Consider the following 18,648-nt stretch of genomic DNA (forward strand, 5'->3'; position numbering starts at 1 on the left):
GTGGCTGAGACTTGTGAAGGCTGGACACAAACTTCCACAGGTTTGATATTGTTATGTACTAACCTTGGATCCTAGAACACTAGGCAAGCCGGTTCGTAGAATGCAACAACTGATTCGCTTGCAGGAGAAGACCAATCAGGCTCCAGGAAGAAGTTAATCAGCCTATTAGGCTGGTAGGATTGTAGAATACAACAACTGATTGGCCTGCAGAAAAAGACCAATCAGGATCCAGGAGGGAAGCAGAATCAGCCAATCAGGCAGGACTCGTCGTGTAAATAATGTACATAAAAGCTTGAGGTTTGGGGGGCAATTCAATCACTGTTTTCCAAGCTGCAATAAAGAGCATGAAATCACTACAGGACTCCGAGTACATTTCAGATAGCATGCAGATGAGGTAGGTCAAGGAAATGAGACAATCTACTGACTACAGATCATGCCACCTATGTGGATCAGAGTCACATACACCCTAGAATATATTTACTCATTGTATAGATGAAGAATACCATCAGATTACTTACGCAAGCCAACAGGTACATACATGGCTGTTGCAGCTCGGTCAGGCAAGAAGGTCCAGTGAGGAATTATTTATTGTCAAGAATACACCTACAAGTTCGAAGAAGGCATGTCTGTCAGCCCTATGTCTCTTGGCTATGTCTAGGTGTGCACCCGATGAGGCAGTTGCCTCAACGGGGAGGCTCCATCCCAAATCTCAGATTCCCCATCTGACCTGCGCGCAAGCAGGCAAAAACTACACCTGCATGTAACTGGTTTCTGCTCCTCCCACTTCAATCCTCTCCTGGTCCTGGGAGACAGTGGAGCAAGAGAGGTGGAGGCAGGAGGAGGAGGTGTGGAAGCCCTTGACTCTACAACTGCCTGACCTCTCTCTCCCACCTCCTGCACCTGTTCTTCACTCCAATCCTGCAGCTTCTCCTGCCACTGGCTCTCATCTCCCAGCTGTCCCAGGTTTCTCTGGATCACTGATCCCTTCTTCCAAGCCAAACTCCCTGTGCTCCCTCTGCAGTATCCAGCTAGTCCCTGACAATGGCAGAGCCCACAAGCGCCATTAACATTAGTGTTATGTACTGAAGTTCTTGCCCTGGGCCAGCAGGGGGATACTGTAGATAGTTTTCACTCAGGTCCACATATGCAAATAAGGGATTGAAAGTGACGTTCAGTGATTGGATAGTTACAGGAACTTGTTACAGTTGCGTTGTAGTAGAGCTCTATATAAGCAGGCTGGCTGAACCCTTCAGTTCAGTTCTGTTCTGGCCTGTGAAGAAACAAGAGCTGTTTGAAGAATCGCTGTGTTGTCTGATATGTTCACCCACAACTTTACAATTAGTGTGGGTCAGGGGAAAGACAGCTTATAGCAGATGAAGAAAAAAGTAGACAGCAGATAGCACAGAGAAATGCACAAGAACTCAGCATCACTGGCTGAAGCTGGTACCCACTGTGCTGCTGCTAGGCCACCAGCCAAGGGGAGGCTAGATGGCACAGGACATGGAAACAGCCCTGAAGATTACCCAGCTCCTTCTACAGTTGCCCTAGCCATTGATGAAAGTGCCTGGAGCAAGAACTGCTGCCAACCTGGCTGCTTTTCCTGCTCACCTCCACCGCTACCATCCCAATTTGAGCCAAGTGGCCTAGAGGACTGCTCACTGCTCCCATCTTGCATCTTATGGTCCTACCCATCCCATCCCCACCCCAACTCTGGTCTGGCAGCCAGCCCATATAGCTCCCCAAATTCCCCAAGACAAAACTAAGATATAGAAACGGCAAAAGGCATGCAGTTACAAAAGCTGAAAGCGACAAGGCTTTGGTAAAAGTGCACGATTGCGAAAGTCATGCAGGTCCATTAATCCTGCAAGTTGTAGAACTCTGATTTGTGGGCAAAAGACTTGAATGCATTAGTGGATTTGTCCCTACAAGTGACTGACAACCAGCTTGGGATTCCACCCTTGGCGTGGCATGTTCACGATGAGGACAGCAGCAGTACATTCTGTGCTCAGCTTAGTCCATTGTCCAAGTCACACTATTGGCAAAACAACAGCCCATTCCACTTTTGAGCGAGCTGTGTTGATTCTGAGTTCCACAATGTACCCCACCCATGAAAAAATGTGAAAAAGACCCAATATTATGTTATTATGTTATATATCCCTCTTGCCATCCTGAATTTTGGCTGCTGCCTCTGGGTAAATGCAAGGGGGACACTTAACTGCTCCATAAGATATTTTATTTTAAAATGTTGATCTGGTCACTGTGGGGGCAGCAGCCTCCTGTGGCCTTTGTGGTGAATACAATAGGCATGCTGTTCTAAGACCAAAACACCACATAGTAGGATTCAGATCACTCACAAGGCAACCAAATTAGTACACTGGTTATGACTGCCAGATTTTCCTGATTTACAAGTGCCAAGTTTTCCTCCACAGCAATTGAAAAGCTCTCCTTTCAGAATTTTGTGAAGACTTTGAAAGTTTCCTCCAGCATGAATGCCATTTTGTTTGCTAGTAGGAAAATAATTCTACATTATGGTGCAGAACACAATAAACTTTCCACACAATAAATTAATGGATTAATTGATATAAAGGCATATCAATCCAGCTGGATTCTTAAATATCATAGGAAAGTTTTCTCCTAGCATGGAAACTGGAACATATATGGAAGATATAAAGTCAAAGGAAGCCATATAACTCATGTTAGAGCTTATTCTATGGTGGTAAAGGCAATGTAGAAGCAGTATTTCTCTGCCAATATTGCATTGTCATCAATGCTGTCCAGGAGAGCATTTCTTTTACAGGAAGTCCCTGGCCTTCTCCAGTCTGACCAACAAAATGATAAAAGGGACCAGTGTGACTTGTTCATCAACTATTTTGTGGATACTGGAAATTTACATCAATACAGTTGCTCACATCTGTAGGAACCTGGACTCCATTGCATGTAGTTAACATGCTCAGAGCACCTAGTCCTATATTGTGGGATAGCTTTAATTTGTTGAGGCTTGATGGCATGTATCAGGTACTTAGAAAAGTGTAGCCAACTACTTATTTGCTCTCCTGGGTATTATTATCAAGAAGGGGAGGAATAAAAAATTATTTAAAAAATAATAATATCAAGAAGGGGAGGATTGACTGGCTAAGTCCAGCAAATTATAAATGTCCCTTTCAAAGCAAGCAAATCTACTCCTTCTCATAGTAAAACAGTTTTGGATCTAATGCAATAAGGAACTAGTTATAATATCCAATGTCAGATTTTACAGAGCACCTATAAATAGTATGAGAAAGAAAACTGCAGGCAGATCTGGTTGATATGAACATGACTCAATAATTTCCAAAATAGTTTTAACATGCTAATTGTGAAACAAGCATCCATTGCTAAGATCCTTCTGTTATGTTTAATTAAGTGGAAGTCTTCTGCTGCAAGTCTGAAAGCACTGCGTCAAGAGTGGATCTGTTTAAGTAAATGGTGTTACTGTCCATACTGATTTCATTGTATGTGATGCCTGTAGCACTATAAGGGTTAAAGCAGCATGCTGAAATTATTTCTTCTATGCAGCTATCAAAAGAACTTTAAGGGTCCGGACTTTGTAGCCCTAGGAACATCTGGATATTTTGGAATCAGAAAACTGATTTGTTGGAAAGATCAGTCCCCTGTACATTCCAATAATACTAGATACTATAAATAGTTTTGATAAGAGCATGGAAAGCACCCACATGGTAGCAAATCATGATGAAAAAGTACAAAACTTGTGAGGTTCCCTTGTGAGAAATTGTATAAGAAAAATATTTCAAAAGCTTTTTCTCAAAACCCTGAAGTTCCTGCAAACCTACAGCTGAAGCCTGGGAAATTCAGTAGTTTATCTCAGTGAAACAATGTGAATAATTTCTGGCAAAGGACAATATCTGCATATTTGACATTATCTTGGCAAAACACACAGAAAAAGAAGCAACCCCCCTGCTTTTATTTAAGGAAAGGAAATGTTTCCATACTTTGAAGTATATGGCAGTCTTTATTGTAATTATAGCAGGGGCAGAGAGATGCTTGGAGAACAACCAATATGTGCTTAGCTCAAGACCAGAGGGGGAACAAAGTGAACAGAAACAATTTAAACATAATCACAGGAATGCAAGCTGCACCTTAGCATTGTTGATGACCCCGCCATGCAGTGCCAGCACCCCCTCCTTGCCCAGAAATGGAAGGAACTGGCCAATCTGGAGCACAGGCATGTTGCTGACAAACTTTCTCAACATTTGTTTATTTAATTGCATTTATATCCCACCTTTCTCCCAAAGAGATGAATGTGGCATACATGGTTCTCTTCCTCCCCACTGCACCCTCACAAGAAGCCTGTGGGGTAGGTTAGTGTCAGGAATGAGCCAGCTCAAAGTGAGGGTTTGCAGCCAAATGCAGAAAGCAGCCAATAACAGGGAGGCTTTAATGTTAGTCAGGCAAGAGATAGCCAGCAGTTGCAGACTTTGGCTTTTCCTGACCTTGATGAGCAGGATGGTAAGGCAGTAGCTGAGAGCAGGCTGGAACACAGCCAAAGCTTGATGGAAGCACAATCAGACGCAAACAAACCCCTCTTAGACCTGGAAGAGGTTGGATCTGATCTAATAAGTCCATAGAGTCGGTGAATGGGGGTGTTGTTAGATCAGAAGCAAAACAAGAAACACCAGAGACGTAAGTTCAATATCTGTTGGAGATGCTGGAAGAACTCTTCAGAAGGGTCATCTTGAGTAATGGCGCCGGAGGCTTCGTTAGAGCCGTCCGGAGCTATCTGTTTGTTTCTGCAATAAATCCTCCTTTTTCATTATCTACACTTACTGTGTTATCAAGCTGGGAACCTGACAGTTAGGCTCCGAGACAGTGACTGGCTCAAGGTCACCCAGTGAGTTTAATAGCTGAGCAGGGATCTGAACCATGACCTCCCAGGTCCTAGTCCAACACTCTAACCACTACACCACACTGGCTCTCGAAATTAAAATTTTGGGTTCTACCTTGATTTGAACTCAGATCGCTGGATTCAGAGTCCAGAATGCTAACCGCTATATCATAGGACCACATGCACAAGAGATACATCTCACCCTCAGACCACCCGTTCTCCAAAAATGTGAGCCCCATTCTTAGAAATGGCCCTGCAATGAACCACCTTGAGTCTCTTGCATGTTTTTTTGTGGGGGTTTTTGCCACCTGCACCTTAGTTAGAACAAGGATATTTCCTTTCGAGCATGTAATTCCATCAATAAATATAGCTTTCTTATTTTCCTAACCTCACTTATACCAACCTCCAGGTATACTCCTCCAACAGGGATCCAATGTTCTGTTTAGCTTCTGTGAGCATGTTAACTCCGAACACCAATAAGAGATCCACGTAGATCCTGATTTCTAAAAAATTTAACACCAAATAATGAATGTTGGGTACTCTTAAGTTTTGATGCATAAGTTCTCAGAGCAAAACCGGTCATTTGAATTATTACTTACTATAGTGGTACCTCGGGTTACAGACACTTCAGGTTACAGACTCCACTAACCCAGAAATAGTGCTTCAGGTTAAGAACTTTGCTTCAGGATGAGAATAGAAATTGTGTGGTGGCAGCGCGAGGCACCATTAGCTAAAGTGGTACCTCAGGTTAAGAACAGTTTCAGGTTAAGAATGGACCTCCAGAACGAATTAAGTTCTTAACCCGAGGTACCACTGTACTTTGTTATTTGATTTGAACACCATACATTCAAATCAAGCTCAACATTATTTACTCTAAGTCCCACTAAAGTCAACTGGGCTTGCTTCTGAAAAGACATGTATAATTGCACTACACTGTAATGATTACTCTCTAGTTATTTGGGCTACAAACAAACAATTATTTGAGTACAGTAACGGAGCCACTTTTGAAACCTGCTCACTGTCGTCTGTGCAAAAGAACAATTCCTATCCAAAAATGAGCTCAGAGAAAACTGGTTCTGCAAGTTTGCTGCACAATTTCTCTGCACCGTGTTGATGTGTTGAGACACCATGCAGTCATCTCCCACCGGATCCCTGAAGCATTAACAACTTTGGGAAAAAATTGCAATCAAATTGTACAAACATTTGAGCTAATGTCTGCACATCTGATGGCTACTAAAAAATAATAATGAAGGTGACACCCTGCAGCACTGACATTAGCATCGGATGGGATATAAACAGCTATAATAATTATGACAGTTACTTCTCTAGGCAAATAAAATGGCCGACATGTAACTGCCATCAATTCTAGATCTGGGGAGCAATATGTGTAAGCTACTTTGTTGTTAACACACCAACCATTGTGTATGTAAATACAAACTCCTCCACCCCTAGCTTTACCAGAATCACTGTTTCTATCAGAGTGATAAATTATTCGATTTATCAGCTCAACTGCCACATCCGGTACTGCTGAATGTAGCCAAGTTTCTGTAATAATTACCACACAGCTCTCACGAAGAAGCTTGTTTGCTGCCATCAGCAACTGTAATTCGTCAATTTTGTGGACGAGAGATGTGATTTTGGCCAGGAAGACGCTTGGCAGTGCTGGTCTGGTGGGTCTTTTTCGAAGCCGGGTTAACAGACCAGTTCTGCAACCACGTTTTTGCTTTCGCTATTTTCTCTTTCGCTTCTTTCAGCACTTCCCCCTCCCGTCGACAATCCATAGAGATCCTGGAGGCCTTACTATGCAGTTTGGTATACAGTGGGACCTTTGAAACTCTCTAGTTATCTCTATTTTTCTTGTGAGCCCGATGTTTACCAGTTTTGTGCGTGAGTAGGTGAGGTATTGGGAGCTCAGAGCCGCAGCGTATGAACGCGCCGCCATCTTGGAACTGAATGCCTGAAACTTGGGAAGAGAAAGTAAGACTGATGACTGAAATCTGTGTTGAATTGCTGGCAAGTACATCAGTCAATTCTGTGGCAGGCAGACACAAATCACCCCACATGAAAAGGTATGTTACAACTGTTGCAAATGTTTTGTGTGTGCAGTCTTACACACAACTAGGTGAGCAGCATCCCAGATGGAAGAAGGGGTGTGACAATCAGCAGCATCTAGCAAAACATCACCATACATGTAAGAAAATTCCCCACCCACACAATGAGCTACCATTGCACATTTTCCAGTGAATTCCAGAATGTGAACCACTGATATTGGGTCTACACTTAACTGTCGCCACTCCAATTGAGGCCTTCTCCAGCAGAATTACAGCCTGAAGCTGTATGGTGGACTTGAATCTACTTTCCCTTCAGCAATGGGAACTTCCGCTACCTTCCCCAATGTAATTCAGGCAGCATTTTTTGATACTCTGCAGAACTTCACAGCTGCCCAATGACACACCCAAAAGTATTTTAAATGGTTTGTCTTCCCACTTGCCAAAGGCAGAGGAATGGAAGACCAGTAATGAAAATGGTGGATAACTTGCAGGTCCGAAAGCACATCCACCAACAATTATGAAGGAAAAGTTGAAATGGGAAAGTAGAAAAACTTTTTTTTTTTTTCCAGGCTTAAGTCACTCCTAGCATGCTACAGCACACCACAATCACCAGTACACGGACAGCAGAATAACCTCAGCTCTGGAAAAGCATGAGACGAACAGGCAGAAATAATAGGTGGGGTACAGATTAGCCTTTGTGGCTGTTTCTAGATGGATTATAGGATTTGTGTTCCTCATGCATGGACATTTTCTGCACATGGGATCATAGTCCTAAAAGTGACAGACTGATATTTATTTATACCAACCAATATTTACTGATGCTATTGTACTATTATTTTTAAAAATAATAATACATGGTCTTGTGTGTGTGTGTGTTTTAATGAGAGTGCAGCGTAGCAATATTTAAATGAATAGTTTTAAATGTTAAGCTCCTGTCTGCAAGCAACTTGCATCAAGCGGTACACGCAAAAAACCAATGTTGCTCAGCTGCAAGAGAAAAGCAGAGTGTATGTGCAGACGGGTCCAGGGCACAATCAACAAGTGGGATATAAATCCCTAAATCTAAATTATGTGAAATTTAAAGCATTTTAAACTCCCTGAAGGAACAGCGCCACCTTTCGCATTTAAAATGGAACAGAGATTTGGCCCACGAGGAAAAACCCCACGAGGGGAGATTTAAAGGGCCCAAAACCCCCCTGAATTCTCCGCATCAACGTTGAACAGCTGGGCGGTCTTTCTCAGCCCTCTCGGGGCTCCCGAGGACAGAACCAAGATTGATGTCCACCTTGACCACTCCCAGAGAGAGGAAGCGACTTCTTCGCACCAATAAGCGTGTGGGGAGGGCGGAGCTTTGACCACCTCGGCGTGCCGATTGGCCGGACAGGTCGCCCGCCTTGGCGCATAGGCTCAGAGCCGGGGCCTTACCGCCGAGGTAGCCACTGAGGATGAAGGCGGGAGGCGGGCACGGGAGAGCGACGCTTCGCCCGGCCAACGAGCCGCCGGGATGCCTGTTCCTGTTTGAGAGGAACGTGCCAATGAGGGTGGCGTGAGGGCGGGGAGAAAGAAGGAGCTGGGCTTTGCGAGTTATCGAGAGAGAGAGAGAGAGAGAAGAGTCGGGATAATAAAGGCGGCGGCGATTGGAGCCGTTCTGAGCGGCCCCTGTCGCGCGGAATCCTTTTCAAAGCGGCCGCGCGGAGGGCGGAGCGGGCGGGCCAGGCGTCGCCGTGACGGGAGGGCGGGGATGGTCGCCGACGGGATGAAGTAGAGCTGCTTCGGGGCGGCGGCGGCTGCGGCGAAAACGTCCGGGCTGCTTCTGAAACCTCCGCCAACCGGGGCGAGGAGAAAGCGCCTCAGGAGCGTCGCCACCACTAAGCAGGTATGGAAACCTGAGGAGCCGAGAGAGAGATTGTGGTTTGAGCGCCATTCGCGAGGGGTTCTGTGGCGGCGGCGGCGGCGGTTTCCCGGTCCCAACGGAAACGGAGCCGCCGCCGCCGCCGCCGCCGCCGCCGCGAGACCCTCTCTGGAAACGAGGCCGGGCGCGCGCGCGAGAGAGCAACGGCTTCTTTCCCTCAGGCTGCTGCTGCTGCTGCTGCGAGGCGCTTTTGTTTATAGCCGAGGGGCGTGTGTGCGTGTGCGCGCGCGCGTTCTTAGCGGCGGTTCTCCTCCTCCCACCCACCCGCGGGAAACCGAGGAAGAAGGGGAACCGCGGATTCTCGATCTCCCGCCCTTTCTTTCGCAGCGCAGGTAGCGGGTTCGCCGGGCGTTTCGCGGAGGAGAACGCGCAGCTGCTCGGAGGAGAGCGGGGAGGCTGGGCCCGGGGGAAGGGGGGTCGACCGCAGCCAGGCTTCGGGAGTCGCCTGCCTGCCTGCCTGCCCGGGGGGGAGCGCCTTTCTTTCTTTCTTTCTTTCTTTCTTTCTTTCTTTCTTTCTTTCTTTTTCTTTCTTCCTCCCTTCCCCTCCCGCGAGGGAGGCACCCACGCAGCCAACTTTCTCGTAACTGTCGCTCGGCGGGGCGCTTCTAGCCCTGCTTCCTTCAAGACGCAGAGAGAGAAAGAGAGACGCGCTCGCAGGCAAAAAAAAACCCCTGTAAACCGGAGGATGTGGGTGTCTTCTTTGGCGATCTCTCGTAGCCGATTGTCTTCCACGAACACGGTCTTAACAGCGAGTCCGTAAGTGACCGTGGAGGCCAATTCTGGATCCACACGTCCTTCCACAGTGGCGACATAGGTTTCTGGGCAGGAGTTGATCACGGTGAGGGTTTGCCAAGCGTGCCTTCCTCTTAGCACGTTTCCATTTTTAAGTTCGGAATAGAGTACAGTAGTTGTTTTGGAAGATGATCATCAGGCATCTGCACATGACGACCAGTCCAACGCAGTTGATGTAGAAGAATCATCGCTTCAACACTGGGGATCTTTGCTTCTTCCAGTACGCTGGCATTAGTTTGCCTGTCTTCGCAAGTGAGTGTAGAGTTTTTTGGAGACACTGTTGATGGAATCTTTTGAGGAGTTGGAGATGGTGTTTATATGTGGTCCACGTTTCACAAGCGTACAGTAAGGTTGGTAGTACAGTAGCTTTGTGAACATACATTTTGGTTTCCCTGCGAATATCCTCAAACACTCTGTGCTTCAGTCAGGAGAAAGCTGCACTTGTAGAGCTCAGGCAATGCTAGATTTCGGCATCAGTGTCGGCCCTTGTGGAAAGATAACTGCCTAGGTAGAAGAAGTGATTGACACTTTCCAACGTTACACCACTGGGTTACCACTGGGTTGGGTTTGTGGCGCTGCAGAGGGGTTGGTTTGTGCCTAAGGATGTGGGTGTAACCACTCTTCGGCTCTCTGTTTGCCCATGCGGAGTTCAACACCTGAGCCCAGCTGCTCCCCTTTGGTGCCTCAAAGGAGGCTATGTAATAGGGTTGCCATAGTTCACACAGTGACAATCTGGACAGAAAAGCTGGAGGTGGGAAGTTGTTGAGCTTTCTTTCATTTTGCCCAAAGCTGTTGAGGTGTGGTGTTTTTGGTTTGTTTTTTGAAAAATCGCTAAAAATAAATAAATGCTGTTTTTGAGCTATTTTTGTGGGGAAGCGGCACTGCCGACATGGGCAGTCAGATTTTTTGCGGATTTCTGCCCAGACTGCTGCCGACTGCAGTATTCTGAAGGTATCCAGGAAAATCCAGACTTACAACAACTGTACTACTTTTTTTTCCAAATTTTAAAAATTAATTTTCCAAATTATTACAAATCAAACCAATTGAATTAATTTAATGCAATTTCTTAAAATCAGGTTTCCTGCTCTGGTTCCAAGCATATGATCATTATTTCCTTGCATAGCCTCATCGTTTCTTACTTAGACTGAGTCCAGTTGACATCCTTCACTTGCTGTTAAACCATTCTTCCAGCTGGCCGCTTTTTCTACTTTACAAACAGCACCTCCGTTACATCTTATATGACAACCCCACTACATGATAGCTGTGGGAGTTAGACTTGGGCTTGCTAGTGGGTGTGAAGCCCAAGGGGGTGACAGGTGGCAGGCAGGTCACTGTTGCTGAAAGGAAGGGTGCAGAGTGTGAGCATATGCCTATGCCAGCACAAGATGCCTTTGGTTCATTCCCCGGTGCCCCAGGTAGTGCAGGGAGAATTTTCCCTCTGAAACCCAAGCTACCCTTTGCCCATATAAAATGAAAACTGGCTCCAGGATCTGCCATGGTGGAGCATTGCTGCTTTCTCAGTGGGTTCCTGGAAAAGAAACATTCTGTTGTGCTAGCAAGCTTCATGACAGTTAAATGAAATGTAAGGCACCTTTAGGGATGTTTGAAGATTTCCAAATATGGTCTTGAGAAGCTTGTTTTGAATTGGAATTAACTAATCCCTGATCTCATGGCTGTGACATGGCTGTGTAGTGGACAGTGGGGGCTAGTTTCTTGATCTTAATACAACTTGTACACAAATAGGAATAGCAAGCAATATGTTGGTATTTGTGTCAGAAGTTCTTTTGGGCGTTCTTATGTGATCTTCAAATAATACATGTTACATAGTTAGATAAACATAGATCAAAGGAGTTGAAGTTTGGCTAGAAAAGCAAGTGTTTTCTTGAGACTGCTGATTTTTGTTTTTTCTAGGATCTATTGTAAAGCTCCCTCATCTTGGGAATACAAATTACACATTCCAGATGCAAACTTTTTGTACTGATGCCCATTGTCTTCAGGTCACATAAGTAGCACATTTTCTTTTCCTCCCCTTGTATTTTGCAAGCTTCACATGTTTGTGTTGGAGCGCTTAAGCCCTTCTCCTGCCCCCTTTGCTTTGCTCAGTTTGCTGGGACTGCCAGGGCTCTGATCAAAAGTTCAGAAGGAAGTGACACATGGCCTCAGAGGTTGAAGAAAGTTAATTTGTCTGTGAGATACTGCAGATGAACTATTGAAACAGGAAGAGTTATTACCCAATAATACACTATTTAACGCTGAGCATTTTGTACTACAAGCAGTGGCAAATGGCACAGGAATAATCCATGTTATTTGTTACTTCTGTACTTGTAAACAAACACATCTGAAACAAAGTATCCAGACAATAAGCGCTACAGTAAGCACAACCTGGTTTGTACTCTGGTGGACTTCCCTTTCCCCAAGTATGCTACTATATTGCAATACTTCACTACTATTGTAACTTACATAGGTTTATGTAGAAAAACTTCAGAATCTCCATAGATGGTTAGAGAACACCAAGTGTTGGAAAACTGCAGAGATACTTATATTCTCCTGCTGTTGTTGTTTTTGGATGCAGGGTATGTGGAGATGGGGAAGAAACTACTGGAGATAAAAACTACAAATTGCTCTTCTCTAATGTCATCTGATATAGATATGTAGTTGCTTTAATATAATTTTCTTCCTCTTCTGTTAAATTAAGGCCATTGAGAAGAGGGAGAAAAGAAGCCTTGTTTAGACCAATTATTTTAAAGAATTTTTGAGTCATTAAAGCCCTAAATGGCTTCAGCCTGAAGGAGTGTCTCCCCGCCCTCCCCAATTGTTAAGCCCAGATACTGAGGTTCAGCTTCTGGCGGTTCCCTCATTGTGAGGTTACAGGGAACCAGGTACAGGGCCTTCTCAGTAGTGGCACCCGCCCTGTGGAATGCACTCCCATCAGATGTCAAGGAAATAAACAACTATCCAACTTTCAGAAGACACCTGAAGGTAGCCCTGTATCAGGGATTTTTTTTATGTCTGATGTTTTACTATTTTTTATATATGCTGTAAGCTACCCAGAATGTCTGGGGAAACTCAGCCAGATGGGCGGGGTATAAATAATAAAATTGTTGTTGTTGTTGTTGTTGTTGTTGTTGTTGTTATTATTATTGTTATTATTTATTATTTATTATTTAAAAGATGATAGTACATTGTTAATAAGGTTTAAATGAAAGAATGCATGTAAAAACACATCCAATGCATATAACAACCCTTTTCTATGGTCTTCTGATTTCAAGCCAGTAGTCTACAGTTGTACCTTGGATCCCAAACGCCTTGTGAGTCAAACGTTTTGACTCTTGAATGCCGCAAGCCTGGAAAGGAGTGTTCTGGTTTGCAAACATTCTTTGGAATCCAAACATCTGACGTGACTTCCGCGGCTTCTGATTGGCTGCAGGAGCCATGCCTTGGTTTCCGAAAGTTTTGGAAGTCAAACAGAATTCCGGAATGGATTCCGTTCAACTTTCAAGGTACCACTGTAATTGTAAACTTTAGAAATAAACTTAAATAGATTTAAAATCTAAAAGCCATGACAGGTAAAGGAATTGGGCCTGGGACAGTGCAAATCCACCCAGAATACATAATCTTCATAGTTCATTCTATCACCTGCCAAAAACAGTCTTGTATAGCCTAAGTTTCAGGTAGTTTCTCTTGATCCAGTCATTATTTTACTGAACACCTACAGACCTGGTTTACATGTCAGAGTAACCATAGGTTAGTGCTTCTGGATGCTGCTCAAAAGTATCAGCACAGCGTGGCCATGAGTGGGAGAGGAGTGAAATGGAGGTGTTACAGCAGCATGCACATGCTGCTTGTTTAAGTTTAAACCATAGTTAATATTAACTATGATTTAATGTGGCTTGTAGACAGAGCTATTGTCACATCTGAAGTTGATGGAAAGTTGGAATTTGAGCTGCTGCATTGTGATGAAACTTCACATTCATTCAAAACCTGCAAATGAGTTATTACACAGTTTCATGTAACAATTAGAGGGCAAATAATAAATATCATGAAGAACCTAAGTGGATCACTCTGACACTTGCAGCAAAAATACCCTGAGGTGCCACAGTAGTTCTCCCAACCATCTAGAATTGTTTTGTCAGATAGGATCAGAACCACTAGAGTATGGCAGCAAGAGGTGATGAGAGGTCTAGGACAAGTTAACAAGGACAAGCTTCCTCTTTCCCATAAAGGAGCTTGCCCACTAGTATGACTAAAGCTGGACTAGTGATGAGGTTGAAACGGTTTCGAGATTTTTGTTTGTTTGTTCCAGGAGTGTCTAGAATTGCATTGGGCCCCAATGAGTTCCCCAAAGGTTTCAGTATAAACTTCATAAACTGGATGGATATAGTAGTGAAAATGTTAGGCTATTGATGGGTATGTTACAACTGGTTACCATAGTTGTTATATATGAACCCCTACAGTGTACGTTGCATGTAAGCCCTATATGTAGTCTGCTATGTGATTTTCATGGTTTATTTGTGATTTCCTTCTGCCCACATTGTTCTCTGCCTTTTGGCATAGTTGGTAGTGACTATCTTGAGCGAGCAGTCCTTACAGTCAGCTTGTCATATGCTTAACCTGTGAGAATGTTCTCAGAAGGGAAAATGTCAGGGTGGGGATGGTGGTTTTTCTATTCACAACACTTTGAATGCTCCCAATTCTGTGTTAGTCTCAATAGTACAGTGTTTTTCTTTGTTTCCTTCCTGTTGCCCCGCACCCCGTCCTACCAGTAGAAAGGTAGCTTTTAAAATGTTTTGTTTGTAAACAGAACATGCTTATAAATAGAACCAAGCAGTTCAAAAGCACACCCATGCAAGTAGATAAATAGGTACCTCTGGGGTGGGAAGGTAAATGGCATATCTGTGTGCTCTGGCTTCTGTCACCGTCCTCCATGTGCCAGAAGTGGTTTAGTCATTCTGGCCATGTGTCCTGGGAAGCTGTCTGTGGACAAACACCGCCTTCCTCGGCCTGAAAAGCGAGATGAACGCTGCACCCCATAGTCACATTTGGATCCTTTCCAGCTGGGATTCAGGCATCATCATTGAACTGAAACTCCTTGGTTGCGCTGGTCGATGATCTCTGGTGGGCTAGGGACAAAGGCGAAAGCTGTTTCCTAGTTCCGCTGGATCTCTCAGCAGCCTTTGATACAATCAACCATGGCATCCTTCTGGATCGTCTAGAGGGGCTGGGAGCTGGGGGCACTGTTATACAGTGGTTCTGCTCCTTCCTCCTGGGCTGTGTCCAGAAAGTGGTGTGGGGAGATGAGTGTTCGGACCCCTGGGTTCTCATTTGTGGGGTGCCTCAGGGTTCCATCCTCTCCCCCATGCTTTTTAACATCCATAAGCCTCTGGGAGAGATCATCAGGGGGTTTGGGCTGCGTGTTCATCAGTATGCGGATGATACCCAGCTCTACCTCTCTTTCAAATCGGAACCAGTGAAGGTCCTGTGTGAGTGTCTGCAGGTGGTTGGAGGATGGATGTCGGCTAACAGATTGAGGTTGAATCCTGACAAGACAGAAGTACTGTTCTTGGGGTACAGGGGGCGGGTGGGTGTGGAGGACTCCCTGGTCCTGAATGGGGTAACTGTGCCCCTGAAGGAGCAGGTGCGCAGCCTGGGAGTCATTTGGACTCACAGCTGTCCATGGAGGTGCAGATCAATTCTGTGTCTAGGGCAGCTGTCTACCAGCTCCATCTGGTACACAGGCTGAGACCCTACCTGCCCGTGGACTGCCTCGCCAGAGTGGTGCATGCTCTGGTTATCTCCTGCTTGGACTACTGCAATGAGTTCTACGTGGGGCTACCTTTGAAGGTGACCCGGAACCTATAATTAATCCAAAATGCAGCAACTGGACTGGTGCCTGGGAATGGCTGCTGAGACCATATAACGCCAGTTCTGGAAGACCTACATTGGCTGCCAGTACATTTCAGAGCACAATTCAAAGTGTTGGTGCTGACCTTTAAAACCCTAAACCGCCTTGGCCCATTATACACGAAGGAGCGTCTCCACCCCCACCATTCAGCCTAGACACTGGAGTCCAGCTCTGACGGCCTTATGGCAGTTCCCTCCAAGTGAGAAGTGAGGTTACAGGAAACCAGGCAGAGGGCCTTCTTGGTAGTGGCACATGCCCTGTGGAACTCGCTCCCATCAGATGTCAAGGAAATAAACAACTATCTGACTTTTAGAAGACATCTGAAGGCAACCCTGTTGAGGGAAGTTTTTAGTGTTTGATGTTTTATCATGTTTTTAATATTCTGTTGGAATCCGCCCAGAGTGGCTGGGGAGGCCTGGCCAGATGGGTAGCATATAAATAATAAATTATTAGTAAAAAATAATATTATTATTATTTGTCTGGACTTAACCGTTCAGGAGTTCTTTACCTTTTTACCTAGAACATGTTTTATTTATAATTTTTATAATTTATACAAAATGCAATTACATAAAGTCATAGGAACATAGTGAAATATTGTTGAAGCAGAAAAACATGTAATCATAGAATCACAGAGCTGGAAGGGTCATCTTTTAGTGCAACCCCCTGCAATGTAGGAAACTCAGCTAAAACATCCATGACAGATGGCCACCCAATCTCTGCTTGGAAACCTCCAAGGTAGGAGAGTACAGAACCTTCCAAGGGAGATCCATCTTCCATGTTTTATAAAATGTAAACAACTCTTATTTGACCCCAGTTATTTGATACAGATACAGTCCAAAAGGAGCACAGGGAATTGTGTATATATGGGAGAATTTTAAGAAGCAAGTGATCCTCACTAACCTGGTGCAAAAAGGTCTTGTCATCTGGAGGAGGCCTGACTGCCTAGATCAGTGGTGTCCAGACTTTTTTCAAAGAGGGCCAGATTTGATGAAGTGGAGGGCTTTTTTAAAAATTGAAGTTGTTGAGCTTTTTCATGATCCCCCCCCCAAGTTGTTGAGCTTTTTTACAATTTAACCCCAGGAAATAAACTCCCACTGGGGCTGGATTGTACCGACCAGCGGGCTGGATTAGGCCCCCGAAATGGACTTTGGACATGCCTGGCTTACATAAAACACTATAGCGCTGCACACCCTTACTTAGTAGTAAGACCCAATGAACTCAGTACAATTTTCTTCTAATCAGGAAAAAATTCCACTCCCCAGCTTGTCAGGCTGCCACTTCCTGCGGGTCCCTCTGGTCAGCAAAAGGAGTCTCCAGCCAAGTTACAAATCGGCAGACAGTAGACCGGATCTTTATTTGTTGCAGCAACACCAAAGAGGAAAAACCCTGAGCATGGAGTTGCATGAACTTTTAAGACTTTCCCCCTTTCCCCATAATATATTTCCTTCAATACATCTCAGATATGTCACAGTAGAGGCATGGTTGGCATGGAGAAACATGTGTCACCCATCCTAGTTCCCAACACCTTTAAAGTATCTGCTTTCCCAAGAATAATAAAATTATTTACACATTTCTCTGGCCTCCAGGCTTTCCTGTTTGTGAGCTTTCAAAGGATCTAGTCTCAATCCACTCTACCAATGGATTTCTATCTGGAACATTGTTGCTCATGAACACCTCCTGCCCCCCACTGTGGGGTTTGATTTCACACCTTGTGGAGGAGTGAGGAGCATTTGACCATATGCTCAGGGGATTATGGGGGAAGGCAGTAGCTTGGTTCCGCCTTCCCTTTAGGAGTAATACACCATTAGAATTGAGAGAATCGGACAAACCGTTGATTTCATATGAATTTTTGAAGTTTTGGTATGTTTTAGGGAATAGTCAGGCTCGTTGTCCTGGCCTTAGTTTGAGGCTGTGATGGGCATTTCGAATTTTCAAGGTATCACAACTGCCCCCCCCCCCCCGGTTTTAATACTTTTGAGTAGACACTTAGTTATTTACTAGATGCAAGTCAGCAGCACCAGATGACCCCACTCAGCTAGGCACTGGGGTGGATTTCACCCTGTGCCTTGGAAAGCTGGGCCGACGCTGCCAATGGGCCCTGTGCCCCTCAGCAACATCCAAAGGCCCTGATCCACTATGTGCTGGGGTGGATTGTGCTCTGAACCTTCCAGAATAGGGCCCAGGCTGCCACTGGGCCCAGCACTGATCTAGCAGGTCCTAATGCTAGCAGAGGCAATGGCATACTTGGGAGGGCAGGTTTAAGGAGCACTTTTGGGCCTTCAGGGTAACGAAAGCACTTGGGCACATGATAGACTAATTCAACAGTCATGTGTATTAGCCAATAAAAGTTATGACATATGTAAATGATAATGAATGATAGCCAGTATTTGAGTATTTGGATAACACCCACAGATTCCAGAAGGATCACTATGTTAGTCTAGCAGCAACAAGAACAGAGAGCCTTAAAAGTGCTTTTTAAGACCACCACTATTTATTGGGGCATTGTTACAAACTAGAGTCAATGTCATTAGATGCATGAAATGCTATCTTCAGTTGATGAGTGTATACAGATGGGGGGGATGGGGGGCTTAAATGATGCATAGGGTATTGGTGTTTTTAATAGCACTCTTACTTAAAGAAATTGGGATGGTAGTGAGATTCTATGAAGAGAGTGAGCACGGTTTTTAATCTTCTATTTAATCCAAGCATTGCATTTATTTCCCTTTTCATGAAACAGTCTGGCCACAACTGGCCAATAGCTGCATATATAAAGCATACCGTATTTTTCGCCCTATAGGCGAAACTTTTTCCCCTCCAAAAATGAAGGGGAAATCTGTGTGCATCCTATGGAGTGAATGCAGGCTTTTGCTGAAGCTTGGAGAGCGAGAGGGGTCGGTGCGCACCGACCCCTCTCGCTCTCCAGGCTTCAGGAAGCTATCAGCAAGCCTGGGGAGCCTGCAGGAGTTCCTGCAGGGCTCCCTAGGCTGTGGATAGAAGCCTGCTGCCCGGCGCGCGGAAGCGGAGTGCCCCGCGCTTCGGGCAGATATCCTTTTCTCCTCTAAAAACTACGGTAGGTGCATTTTTAAAAGCTCAGGCTTCCCCAGCCCGGGGT

At 45.0% G+C, this 18,648-nt stretch overlaps 1 protein-coding gene and 2 long non-coding RNA genes across 4 annotated transcripts in view; 1 reads left to right on the forward strand and 2 right to left on the reverse strand.

Moving 5' to 3' along the window:
- Positions 1–3,986: 3,986 nt before the first annotated feature.
- LOC309349694 lies at positions 3,987–7,415 on the reverse strand. The gene is made up of 2 exons (XR_014160094.1): positions 6,438–7,415; positions 3,987–5,382 (listed from the first exon to the last, which is right to left on the reverse strand). It is a non-coding gene; the product is annotated as an uncharacterized lncRNA (long non-coding RNA).
- A 1,149-nt stretch (positions 7,416–8,564) lies between these two features.
- Positions 8,565–18,648, forward strand: part of FRYL (FRY like transcription coactivator) — a 141,172-nt gene continuing 131,088 nt past the window's right edge. For both annotated transcript variants that reach the window (XM_081875558.1, XM_081875559.1), the window contains exon 1: positions 8,565–8,806. The gene's annotated coding sequence lies outside the window, so the exon portion shown is untranslated. The remainder of the gene's footprint in view (positions 8,807–18,648) is intronic.
- Positions 9,997–16,888, reverse strand: LOC309349732. The gene is made up of 3 exons (XR_014160145.1): positions 16,733–16,888; positions 14,500–14,754; positions 9,997–10,971 (listed from the first exon to the last, which is right to left on the reverse strand). It is a non-coding gene; the product is annotated as an uncharacterized lncRNA (long non-coding RNA).

The sequence above is a fragment of the Podarcis erhardii genome (assembly GCF_964252035.2).
Source record: "Podarcis erhardii genome assembly, chromosome: 9".
Lineage (NCBI taxonomy): Eukaryota > Metazoa > Chordata > Lepidosauria > Squamata > Lacertidae > Podarcis > Podarcis erhardii.